Genomic DNA, 14,341 nt, shown 5'->3' with positions numbered 1-14,341 from the left:
TTTATTTAATTGTATTTTATTTTAGATAATTGTAGTTAATTAATTTAATTAATTTATTGATAGTGTAGTGTTAGGTGTATTTGTAACTTAGGTTAGGATTTATTTTACAGGTAATTTTGTAATTATTTTAACTAGTTAGCTATTAAATAGTTATTAACTATTTATTAGCTATTGTACCTAGTTAAAATAAATACAAAGTTGCCTGTAAAATAAATATAAATCCTAAAATAGCTACAATGTAACTATTAGTTATATTGTAGCTATATTAGGGTTTATTTTACAGGTAAGTATTTAGTGTTAAATAGGATTAATTTATTTAATTATAGTAATTTTATTTAGATTTATTTAAATTAGATTTAACTTAGGGGGGTGTTAGGGTTAGGGTTAGACTTAGGTTTAGGGGTTAATAACTTTATTATAGTAGCGGCGACGTTGGGTGCGGGAGATTAGGGGTTAATAATTGTAGGTAGGTGGCGGCGACGTTGGGGGGGCAGATTAGGGGTTAATAAAATTTACTATAGTGTTTGCGAGGCGGGAGTGCGGCGGTTTAGGGGTTAATACATTTATTATAGTGGTGGCGATGTCCGGTCGTCAGATTAGGGGTTAATAAGTGTAGTTTGGTGGCGGCAACGTTGGGGGCAGCAGAATAGGGGTTAGTAAATATAATGTAGGGTTCGGCGATGTTGGGGGCAGTAGATTAGGGGTTCATAAGTATAATGTAGGTGGCGGCGGTGTCTGGAGCGGCAGAGTAAAGGTTAATAATATAATGTAGGTGTCGGCGATAGCGGGGGCAGCAGATTAGGGGTTAATAAGTGTAAGATTAGGGGTGTTTAGACTCGGGGTTCATGTTAGGGTGTTTGGTGCAGACATAACTTTTATTTTCCCATAGGAAACAATGGGGCTGCGTTAGAAGCTGGACGCTGCTTTTTTGTAGGTGTTAGGTTTTTTTCCAGCCAGCTCAGCCCCATTGTTTCCTATGGGGAAATCGTGCACGAGCACGTTTTAGCCAGCTTACCGCTGACTTAAGCAACTCTGGTATTACAGTGAGAAGTGGAGCTAAATTTGCTCAACGCTCACTTTTCTGAGGCTAGCGCAGCCATTCAGAAAACTTGTAATACCAGCGTTGGCTTAAGTGAGCGCTGGAAAAAAAAGGCTTGTTAGCCCCGCAGGTCTTTACCGACAAAACTTGTAATCTAGGCGATAGTTTTTTAGACATAATGCTATTGCACAGTTAATAACTACTGTATAGTGTAAACGTAACTAATATATGCAGTGGGCAACCAAAACATGTATGTGACTCTATTTATTGTTATATCTGCTTTATTGCTGTGGTCCGGAATGAACCCGCAATATCTCCGAGGTATGTCTGTATATAGCATGAACTCTGTTTGCACTTGTGCAGGTAAAGTGACATTGTACACTAGATTTTTCTTTGCATAAATATTTTGTAGATGATCCATTTATATAGCCTATCTGGGAGTGTTTTTGTAACAATGTATAGTTTTGCTTATTTTTTTAAGAACATTGTGCTGATTTTCAGACTCCTAACCACGCACAACAGTGTCAGATATATACATGTGTTTACAGAATCCTGCTGGCTCCTGTTTATGTTGTCTGTCTTTTCATGTGCAGGGAGGAGGGGGCGCCGGGCGGGGAGTGTCTGCCTGTTCCTTTTTCCCCAGCCCCTTTCAGTGGGTGTCTAAGACTAACCTCATTACAGTGCTAAACTGGGAGCTTCTGTGCATATTCTTCTTTATGGTAGTGTCTATTACATGCAGTTATTTGAAAATTGGTGTATACTGTCCCTTTAATGGGAGTGATTGTGGTAGCCAATCCTTTTGAGGTGGTTTAGCACTGATTCAGCTTAGGGATTTAATTAGGTAGGTAGTTAAATAGACACCTTCCTTTCTAATATCCATCTAATAGCTGAATAAATATATATTTATATATACACAATAATATACACACCTAAACTAAACTACCTAGAATGCCCACTGCTATTGTAAAGAATGTTTTTCCTATTATGATTGTTGAGGCAAAACTGATAATCCACCTTAAAGATATTGAATGACCCCAACAACGTGTGGAAGGGGGAGAAATAAAGACAATATTAGTTTAGGTATTAAGGCTGTGACACACTGCAAGCGGAGCGGTGCGCAGCGTGTAGATGCAGCTGTGCGCGCTCAGTGTGTCCTGCCTTTTCATCTCTGAGCACTCTGCTGCATCAGGTCGTGTAGCTGAGCACTCAGAGATGAAATAATTGAACTTCAGAAGCGATGCGACGCGGTGCGAAGCAGCTGCATCGCCTCGCGCCGCATCGCTTGCAGTGTGTCACAGCCTTTAACCCAAGCCCCCCTGGGAGAAAGTGGCACAAACACAATGCTCAGATGTATTTTAAAGCAAAATAAATACAGTAAATGAATGTATATTGCAACATTGTTATACTTCCAATAATGAAACATTGTATGTATTGCTAAAATGTTGAATTTTTATGTACACAGATAACTTTTCGTTTCTTTATGAAAATATGTTTTTAAGATTTTAAAGGGACAGTCTACACTAAAATTGTTATTGTTAAAAAAGATAGATAATGCCTTTTACTACCAATTCCCCAGCTTGGCACAAACAACATTGCTATATTAATATACTTTATAACATTTAAACCTCTAAATTTCTGCCTGTTTCTAAGCCACTGAAGACACCCTCTTATCACATGCTTTTTTATTAGCTTTTCACAACAGGATACTGCTAGTTCATGTGGGCCATATAGATAACATTGTGTTCGTGCCCATTGAGGTATTTAAGAGTCAGCATAACAAAGTACTAAATGCAAATCAATAGATAATAAATAAAAAGTCATGTAATCAGGGGGCTGTCAGAAGATGCTAAGATACAAGGTAATCACAGAGGTAAAAAGTGTATTAATATAACTGTGTTGGTTATGCAAAACTGGGGAATGGGTAATAAAGGGGTTATGCATCTTTTAAAACATTCTATAGTAGACTGTCCCTTTAAGTACAGTGGGGCAAAAAAGTATTTAGTCAGCCACCAATTGTGCAAGTTCTCCCACTTAAGACGATGAGAGAGGCCTGTAATTTTCATCATAGGTATACCTCAACTATGAGACACAAAATGTGGAAACAAATCCAGACAATCACATTGTCTGATTTGGAAAGAATTTATTTGCAAATTATGGTGGAAAATAAGTATTTGGTCAATATCAAAAGTACATCTCAATACTTTGTTATATATCCTTTGTTGGCAATGACAGAGGTCAAACGTTTTCTGTAAGTCTTCACAAGGTTGTCACACACTGTTGCTGGTATGTTGGCCCATTCCTGCATGCAGATCTCCTCTAGAGCAGTGATGTTTTGGGGCTGTCGCTGGGCAACACGGACTTTCAACTCCCTCCAAAGGTTTTCTATGGGGTTGAGATCTGGAGACTGGCTAGGCCACTCCAGGACCTTGAAATGCTTCTTACGAAGCCACTCCTTCGTTGCCCGGGCGGTGTGTTTGGGATAATTGTCATGCTGAAAGACCCAGCCACGTTTCATCTTCAATGCCCTTGCTGATGGAAGGAGGTTTGCACTCAAAATCTCATGATACATGGCCCCATTCATTCTTTCATGTACACAGATCAGTCGTCCTGTTCCCTTTGCAGGGAAACAGCCCCAAAGCATCATGTTGCCACCCCATGCTTCACAGTAGGTATGGTGTTCTTTGGTTGCAACTCAGCATTCTCTCTCCTCCAAACACAACGAGATGTGCTTCTACCAAACAGTTCTACTTTGGTTTCATCTGACCATATGACATTCTCCCAATCCACTTCTGGATCATCCAAATGCTCTCTAGCATACTTCAGATGGGCCCGGACATGTACTGGCTTAAGCAGGGGGACACATCTGGCATTGCAGGATCTGTGTCCCTGGCGGTGTAGTGTATTACTGATGGTAGCTTTTGTTACGCTGGTCCCAGCTCTCTGCAGGTCATTCACTAGGTCCCCCCGTGTGGTTCTGGGATGTTTGCTCACCGTTCTTGTGATCATTTTGACCCCACGGGATGAGATCTTGCGTGGAGCCCCAGATCAAGGGAGATTATCAGTGGTCTTGTATGGCTTCCATTTTCTAATTATTACTCCCACAGTTGATTCCTTAACACCAAGCTGCTTGCCTATGGCAGATTCAGTCTTCCCAGCCTGGTGCATGTCTACAATTTTGTTTCTGGTGTCCTTCGACAGCTCTTTGGTCTTCACCATAGTGGAGTTTGGAGTGTGACTGTTTGAGGTTGTGGACAGGTGTCTTTTATACTGATAACAAGTTCAAACAGGTGCCATTAATACAGGTAATGAGTGGAGGACAGAGGAGCCTCTTAAAGAAGATGCAGGTCTGTGAGAGCCAGAAATCTTGCTTGTTTGTAGGTGACCAAATACTTATTTTCCACCATAATATGCAAATAAATTCTATCCAAATCAGACAATGTGATTGTCTGGATTTGTTTCCACATTTTGTCTCTCATAGTTGAGGTATACCTATGATGAAAATTACAGGCCTATCTCATCTTCTTAAGTGGGAGAACTTGCACAATTGGTGGCTGACTAAATAATTTTTTGCCCCACTGTACATCTCTTTCACATGCATATCATTTTTTAGAGTTTACGCTACCTTTAATATTAAATAACTTACATATATATATCTTTACACACATACAAAAACATACATAAATACTTATATGCATGGCTCCGAACACTCTGGATTCCAATCATGGGACCAAGTAGATAGAGGGACAGAGACAGACAGGGTGATCCAATGTACAGGAGGTACAGAGAGACAGCAGTCCCAAAATGTGACCACAAAATGCAAGATGGATATGAGCTCTGTTATATACTACATTTGGGTATAACAATAGCCCTTTACACTTTCACCAAAGTTCTCTTGTCTCATAAAGTAGAACTCAGGAACATAGGTTCCTTTTTGTCACTATCTGGATAATGTTCTTTTAGTGTTCCAGGAGGAGACACAATAAACATGTTAAAGAGACAAGGTGACATATTTTATAAAAGATCCCTGTTGGTTAATCGTTTATGAGCAAAGTTGCTTAATACCAATCCCAGCAAGAAGTTACTTACAGATAGTTTCCCCACTATCCAGGATTCAGCAACTCCATACCTTCTTCAAAGTGATCTGCATTAGTTAGGTCATTTCAGCGAAATTTTAGAGGCATCTCTTATGGAAAATGTCCTCTGCTATCCAAATGTGAAGGTGGCACATTGCAGAAATACCTTATCCAACGTCAAATGGATTCCCACTATGGAAGGAGGCACTATAAAAAGCAAACAAAACAATAGGTAAATTTAGCCAACCTAACGGCAGTATACATCCCTGGCCTTCAGAACACTCAGATTATGTCAGCAGAAATCAGGTACTTTCTACACTTTTGCATTGGCACAACCTCTGGGAATAGAGGCCCTTATGCAGAAGTGGACTGATCGCCATACTGTTGTATTGTTTTTTTCCAGCTGCAACATTTCCCAAATTACTTTGCAGTTTTCAGAAACACAATATGAGGGCAATAACAGTTCTTTCATTTTGGCACAGAACACAATAGTTGTCTCTTCTCAAAAGGTTACGGTTGGTACATTCTATACATAATATAACAACACACCTCCCTGACCACCTCATTCAGCATTGGAGAGCAATAACAAAAATATACCCTGCTGATCCACTTGTGTATTGTCAAACAATTTAAGTGTAACCTGAATTAGATAGGTGCAAATTGCAGATGCTATAGAGCACACTCCCCCCCCCTTTCCTGCTGTACGCTGTTGCAGCAGGTCATATCCCAATAACCTTTTCCGACTTGGTCCAGTCGGGACAAACTTCATTGGGAGTGTGCTTACTATTGCTCTTTTCACTATAACTGGAATAGCTGCTATTTGCTCTGTGGCGACTACATCTGCACTATATTGTATATCAGAGATTGCAGGCGACTTGTGGTCTCTTTAGATTAGTCCTATTGATAGGCCATCAAAAGATTACTGCAAAGAACTCTTTTGAGGAACATGTAGCGGGTCATTTACTGTGACTCCCTCAAAAATAACGGAACCCCTATCTTTGATGTTGTAACCCCCAAGGGTTATGGAATAAACAAATATTCTTGGGCCGTGAACGCCCACCGCCCTACACTCAGTGTCTTCCTATAAGATATACTTTCCTACACCACAGGTGGAGATAGTTTCAGAGCTATTGATTCCTATAAGGCACAGATACCTGCACCCTAGCTGAGATATATATGCATTTACCATACCCTAGGTGTGGACAGGGTGCCTATAGGAGAACATGTCACACTCCCAGAGGTGGAAAAATAGGCCGCAACTCCCGCTTCAGAAAACAGTTATGGATTATTTTGGTCAGCTCAACTCAGATAGAGATACTTCGAATTAGCCACCTGATTCTCCAACTTCAGACTTGTCTGGTTTTGCTGCATCTGCTCTAAAAGAGATCCAACACAGCACTCAAGAGACTGGACTCTCTCAAATCTATGCTAGATGATCATCATAATTCATTCTCTGCTAAACTCTCTGCATCAACTGCCGAACTAAAAAGGGAAATTTCCTCGACTAATGAACGTATTGACACGCTTGAAAGAAAATACGAAGATTTAGCTACAGAACAAGCCAATGGACTAACCTCCTCTCAAAACAGAGTATCTTGACTCTGTCGAAGATAAAATAGTTGATATTGAGGATAGATATTGAGGATAGATCTCGGCGAAAATCTCCGAATAAGAGGGATTCCTGAATCTATCTCTTCAATAGATCTCCAACCTTATCTTAAGGAACTTTTTCACAACTTAGCTCCAAAAACCTTAGGGTCAGAAGATTTACTGGATCGAGCCCACCGTACACTTAGACCAAGAGGGCTCCCTGAAGGGCAACCCTGGGACGTTCTTGTGAGGCTTCACTATTTTACATATAAAGAAAGAATTCAAAGGCCTCTATTTATCAAGCTGTCTACTTACCTGCATTCGACGGCCCAATACGCTCGCCTAAGATCGCCTAACATCGCCGCCGCGGACCTGAATACTTTCGCCAAATTTATCAAGAAAGCTGTCAAAAAGCCGCGCACCAAGTATGGTGCGATAAGCAGCGGACTGTTATTAACTAACAGTCATAGATCTCGCTGCTCTTCGGCTTATTTGCAGCTTTCTTGCTATACTGTCACTAAGCACCCACACTATACTATACTGTTTACTCCCTAAACCGCCGCTCCCAGAGCCCCCACAACTAAATAAAGTTATTAACCCCTAAACTGCCACTCCCGGACCCCGCTGCAACTCTAATAAATATATTAACCCCTAAACCGCTGCTCCCGGACCCCGCCGCCACCTACATTATATCTATTAACCCCTAATCTGCCGCCCCCTATACCGCCGCCACCTACATAAAGTTATTAACCCCTATCCTGCCGATCCCCGCCGCAACTAAATAAATTGTTTAACTCCTAAACCGCTGATCCCGGAGCCCACCGCCACCTACATTATATTTATTAACCCCTAATCTGCCCCCCCTACACCGCCGCCACTATAATAAAGTTATTAACCCCTAAACCTAAGTCTAACCCTAACCCTAACACCCACTAACTTAAATATAATTTAAATACATCTAAATAAAATAACTATAATTAAAGAAATAATTCCTATTTAAAACTAAATACTTACCTATTAAATAAACCCTAAGATAGCTACAATATAACTAATAGTTACATTGTAGCTATCTTATGATTTATTTTTATTTTACAGGCAAGTTTGTATTTATTTTAACTAGGTACAATAGTTATTAAATAGTTATTAACTATTTAATAACTACCTAGTTAAAATAAATACAAAAGTACCTGTAAAATAAATCCTAACCTAAGTTACAATTACACCTAACACTACAATTAAATAAATTAAATTAATTAACTACAATTACCTACAATTAAATAAAATAAAGTACAAAAACCCCCACAAAATTACAGAAAATAAAAAAAATAATTACAAGAATTTTAAACTAATTACACCTAATCTAAGCCCCCTAATAAAATAAAAAAGCCCCCCAAAATAATAAAATTCCCTACCCTATACTAAATTACAAATAGCTCTTAAAAGGGCTTTTTGCAGTGCATTGCCCCAAAGTAATCAACTCTTTTACCTGTAAAAAAAGAAATACAACCCCCAACATTAAAACCCACCACCCACACTCCCAACCCTACTCTAAAACCCACCCAAACCCCCCTTAAAAAAACCTAACACTAACCCCCTGAAGATCACCCTACCTTGAACCGTCTTCACCCAGCCGGGCACAAGTGGACCTCCAGAGGGGCAGATGTCTTCATCCGATCTGGGCAGAAGAGGTCCTCCAGATGGGCAAAAGACTTCATCCAGGCGGCATCTTCTATCTTCATCCATCCGGAGTGGAGCGGGTCCATCTTCAATCTATCCGACGTGGAGCATCCTCTTCCATCGACGTCCTAACAAAGAATGAAGGTTCCTTTAAATGACATCATCCAAGATGGTGTCCCTTGAATTGCGATTGGCTGATAGGATTCTATCAGCCAATCGGAATTAAGGTAGGAAAAATCCTATTGGCTGATGCAATCAGCCAATAGGATTGAAGTTCAATTCTATTGGCTGATCCAATCAGCAAATAGTGTTGAGCTGGCATTCTATTGCCTGTTCCAATCAGCCAATAGAATGCGAGCTCAATCCTATTGGCCGATTGCATCAGCCAATAGGATTTTTCCTACCTAAATTCGGATTGGCTGATAGAATCCTATCAGCCAATCGGAATTCAAGGGACGCCATCTTGGATGACGTCATTTAAAGGAACCTTCATTCTTCGCTAGGACGTCGATGGAAGAGGATGCTCCACATTGGATGGATTGAAGATGGACCTGCTCCACTCCGGATGGATGAAGATAGAAGATGCCGCCTGGATGAAGTCTTCTGCCCGTCTGGAGGTCCTCTTCTGCCCGGATCGGATGAAGACTTCTGCCCCTCTGGAGGTCCACTTGTGCCCGGCTGGGTGAAGACGGTTCAAGGTAGGGTGATCTTCAGGGGGTTAGTGTTAGCTTTTTTTAAGGGGGGATTGGGTGGGTTTTAGAGAAGGGTTGGGTGTGTGAGTAGTGGGTTTTAATGTTGGGGGGGGGTGTATTTCTTTTTTACAGGTAAAAGAGCTGATTACTTTGGGGCAATGCCCCACAAAAGGCCCTTTTAAGGGCTATTTGTAATTTAGTATAGGGTAGGGAATTTTATTATTTTGGTGGGCTTTTTAATTTTATTAGGGGGCTTAGATTAGGTGTAATTAGTTTAAAATTCTTGTAATTATTTTTTTTATTTTCTGTAATTTAGTGGGGTTTTTTTGTACTTTAGTTTATTTTATTTAATTGTATTTAATTGTAGGTAATTGTAGTTAATTAATTTAATTTATTTAATTGTAGTGTTAGGTGTAATTGTAACATAGGTTAGGATTTATTTTACAGGTACTTTTGTATTTATTTTAACTAGGTAGTTATTAAATAGTTAATAACTATTTAATAACTATTGTACCTAGTTAAACTAAATACAAAGTTGCCTGTAAAATAAAAATAAACCCTAAGCTAGCTACAATGTAACTATTAGTTATATTGTACCTATCTTAGGGTTTATTTTATAGGTAAGTATTTAGTTTTAAATAGGAATAATTTAGTTAATAATAGTACATTTATTTAGATTAATTTAAATAATATTTAAGTTAGGGGGGGGTGTTAAGGTTAGACTTAGGTTTAGGGGTTAATAAAATTAATATAGTGGCGGCGGTGTAGGGGGGTAGATTAGGGGTTAATAAATATAATGTAGGTGGCGGCGGTGTAGGGGGGCAGATTAGGGGTTAATAAATATAATGTATGTGGCAGCGGTGTAGGGGGGGCAGATTAGGGGTTAATAAATATAATGTAGGTGGCGGCGGGGTCCGGGAGCGGCGGTTTAGGGGTTAATACGTTTATTAGAGTGGCGGTGGGCACCGGGAGTGGCGGTTTAGGGGTTAATAAGTATAATGTAGGTGGGGGGGCAGATTAGGGGTGTTTAGACTCAGGGTACATGTTAGGGTGTTAGGTGTACATGTTCCCATAGGAATCAATGGGATATCGGGCAGCAGCGAACATGAGCTTTCGCTGCTGTCAGACTCCCATTGATTCCTATGGCATCCGCCACCTCCAGGGTGGCGGATTGAAAACCAGGTACGCTGGGCCGGAAAAGTGGCGAGCGTACCTGGTAGGATCTTGATAACTTCCAAAAGTAGTCAGATTGTGCCGAACTTGCGTTCAGAACATCTGGAGTGACGTAACCATCGATCTGTGTCGGACTGAGTCCGGCGGATTGTATGTTACGTCACTAAATTCTACTTTTGCCGGTCTCTAGCCTTTGATAACTACGGCGAATCAGGCTCGCCACAAATACGATGCGGAATTCCAGCATATTTGCGGTTGGCAGCTTGATAAATAGAGGCCAAAGAGCACACTTTCAGAAACCACCGCTTCCTGAGAAATTTCAGAACCTGCAGATCTTCCCAGATCTTTCCACAAGAACATTGCAGCAGAGGAAAACCTTTACGGATGTCACCTCCATTCTACGAAAAAAAAATATTAGATACAGATGGGGATATCCGATTACACTCCTGATCTTTAAGGACAATCAAACCTTCACAGTCCACAATATCACTCAAGGTCTTGCTCTCCTTAAAAATTGGAATATAGATGGCGCTCACACCGCTGTCCCCCAGAACTTACTACACAAATCTCGTCAGCTTGATGCCACGGCATCTGAATGGGCAGCACTTCCTCCGAGGGGTTCTAGCTCGCATAATGCAACACCACCCCAGAGGGAATCTGGTTTGCCATCTACAGCAGGTTCCCAAAGAAGATCTCTCTCACCACCTCCTTGAGATACTTGCTCACAGTACTTTTTTCTTGTTTAGATTTCGTGGCAGTACCTACCGTGTTTAAACACTATATCATCTACACGAGCCCTCTTGATGAGAGAGACATGGCTAGACACTGACTTCTTTTGCAAGGACTATGACATGTATATCTTGTGTTTTGTTCTGTTTTTTGCATTTTATATGTTAACTGACGTTTTCTTTCCTTTTAGCTAGCTGTTTTTGTTAACATGTTGCTACATTAATACAGCTCTTATGAGGTATATTTGCTACCCCTAGAATCCTTTTATTTACAACCTAGTCAATTGGAGGGTGTAACTCAGGCTCTTAATTCCTACATTTAGATGAGGCCAGAGGAGGTCTTATGTTTATAGTCTACTACCTCTATATACAACACAGTTGTACACATTTTATCACCTGTATAGTAAGTCTGGGACCTCTTTGATATACTTCTTTTCCCGCTATCCCATCATTATCCTTACCTTACAGGGGAGTGTTGCATTTTCCCACACTGACTATACACACTTCCACCCCCACAAGATTTCGTGGCAGTACCTACCGTGTTTAAACACTATATCATTTACACGAGCCCTCTTGATGAGAGAGACTTGGCTACACACTGACTTCTTTTGCAAGGGCTATGACAAAATCCTAATAAGTATATCTTGTGTTTTGTTTTGTTTTTTGCATTTTATATGTTAATTGATGTTTTCTTTCCTTTTAGCTAGCTGTTTTTGTTAACATGCTGCTACATTAATACAGCTCTTATGAGGTATATTTGCTACCCCTAGAATCCTTTTATTTACAACCTAGTCAATTTTGGAGCATGTAACTCAGGCTCTTAATTCCTACATTTAGCTGAAGCCAGAGGAGGTCTTATGTTTATAGTCTACTACCTCTATATACAACTCAGTTGTACACATTCTATTACCTGTATAGTAAGTCTAGGACCTCTTTGATATACTTCTTTTCCCGCTATCCCGTCATTATCCCCACCTTAAAGGGGAGTGTTGCATTTCCCTATATTGACTATACACACTTCCACCCCACAAGGTAATATAACAGGGAGTAAGCTCTTCACCACTATCATTGTCCTACTTTGTCCTTCTGCTAATTGAACAGGGACTGAGATATTTGAGGCCCGAGTCCACTAAGACCACAACTTTTAGATAGCATAGCTGTGGACATGTATCTGCTAACTTAATTTAGCTGTCGGTAAAATGTTTATAGTTTAAACCTCAAAGATTATGTTCCGTTGTATGTCTGTTCAATAACTTATGCTTAGAATTGACCCCTAACATATACCTCTTACTTTAAGTTAGACCTTTTGGTTGCTGGACCTACTCATACCACTGACATGGGTGAATATGCATTTTATTAGTAGCTTTGTAATTGTTAGGAGGCCCATGACTTCTCTTAAATGTGCTGCTCAGCTGAACTGAGAGTTTCTAACCATTGTTTACCCCCCCGAAGGACCCTTATATCCTGTAGGGGAGATATAAATTTAGATTTACAAAGTTGAATTTCATCCTATTCCTGTCTAGTATATCATGTTTAAATGTGTTGCAGTTCTTGTTAAGATTTATTTTATTCTATACAGTCGTTTGTACATGATTATCTGTCTTTCTACCCATTTGTTAGAAACAGCCGTTTGGTCTCATTCATCAAAAACTTTTCTTTTTATCTTTTTTTTTTTTCTCATTCAAACACACTAGTTCTCCACACCAGAAGACACTGAACAAAAAAAACTTACAACTTATACTTGGCTTAATGTCATAACACTATTTTTTATTTGGGCGGGCGATACATATTGGCCAACCATTTTTTACCCTTCTCTCTCTTCAGACACTTCTTTTTTACTATCACATAACCTCCCCCCCCGCACATAAAGTGCCTCTTTTTAGAAGAGGACTACCTAAGCGGTTTGTCTTGTGAATACCGCACTATCCACCACCCCTATAACTATTACAATTATATATATTTCTGTGCCAGCCTCTAGTTACACCTAGAACTAACTTTCTACCCTTCCCCCTCTATTTCCTCTCCCCCCTTTTTCTCCAGCCTCCCCCCCCCCCTTTTCTACTTCTCCCCCCCCTTTTTCAGTGTGGTCTTATCATTTGCTTCCCACAATGTTCGGGGCCTCAATACTCCCAATAAGAGAAGCAGACTTCTGCGATACCTCAACCAGGTAAAATCTCAGGTAATTTTCCTCCAGGAGACCCATTGGGTAGATGGCTCCCCCATCCCCCTTAAATCTAAACAATTCCCGGTGGTTGAAACAGCATCTTTTACGAATAAATCAAGGGGAGTAGCAATACTAGTTCATAAGCATCTCTTATTTGAAAAGATAAATATGCATGCGGCTCTTCAGGGCTGCTTCTTGATTTTAAATTGCAAACTGGAGAGAGTCCCCTATACCCTTGCATCATACTATGATCCTAATACAGGTCAGGTAAAACATCTTAGAAAGTTCCTCCTAGACTGTATCCAAAGTGCATGTATGCCGAATTGTACCTGGTCGGATCATTCACCTGTTCAGATAACCATGAACTCTCCGACTACCTTGTCTTCTAGGCCTCCTTGGCGGTTGCCGGAGTTCCTCTTGAGTGATTTGGGCAATGTTGCCTACCTTCAGGAAGAAATCACGCAATTTCTACTTATTAATGATAACGGTTCAGTGGGAGACTTTTCTTTATGGGGCGCGTTTAAGGCATTTGTACGAGGCCTTCTGATGAAATTAAAATCTAAGCATAATAAAGCACATGGCGGCTCTCTAGCGCAACTGCATGTAGAACTTCGCAATCTCATATCACAACACAAGGTCACACTTGATTCTGAAGTTCTCACCCGAATAGCTGCTGTTAAGTTGCAAATTACTAGCTTAGAGAACACCAAGATACAATAGCAAATGCAAAAAGTGAAACAACTCTATTACGCCAAGGGCAACAAGGCAGATCACATCCTAGCCAACAAACTGAGGCAGCGGACGGCAGATGCCCGTATTCCATATATTAAAACACCTGATGGCATAGTTCGACTCCCTACCGATATCAGCAAGGCATTTGCCAAATATTATTCTGATTTATACAATCTAAAAAACTCTCCAGACACCTCTGTGCCTTCATCTATAGCAATCAAGGACCTTTTAGGCACCTTATCTCTTCTCTTCCGTCAATGACGGATGAACAGAAAGACCTTTTGGATGCCCCTATCAGTACGCAAGAGGTGGCTATAAAGGCCTTAACACCCCACAAGGCCCCAGGGCCTGATGGGTATACTGCCCTTTTCTATAAGAAATTTAGCATTTCCCTTTTACCACTGCTCACTAGAGTATTCACACTAGCTAGACATACGGGATCTCTTCCCTCTGAGTTCTTGGAGGCGTCCATT

Source organism: Bombina bombina, chromosome 4, assembly GCF_027579735.1.
Source record: "Bombina bombina isolate aBomBom1 chromosome 4, aBomBom1.pri, whole genome shotgun sequence".
NCBI lineage: Eukaryota > Metazoa > Chordata > Amphibia > Anura > Bombinatoridae > Bombina > Bombina bombina.
This window is presented reverse-complemented; position numbering follows the sequence as displayed.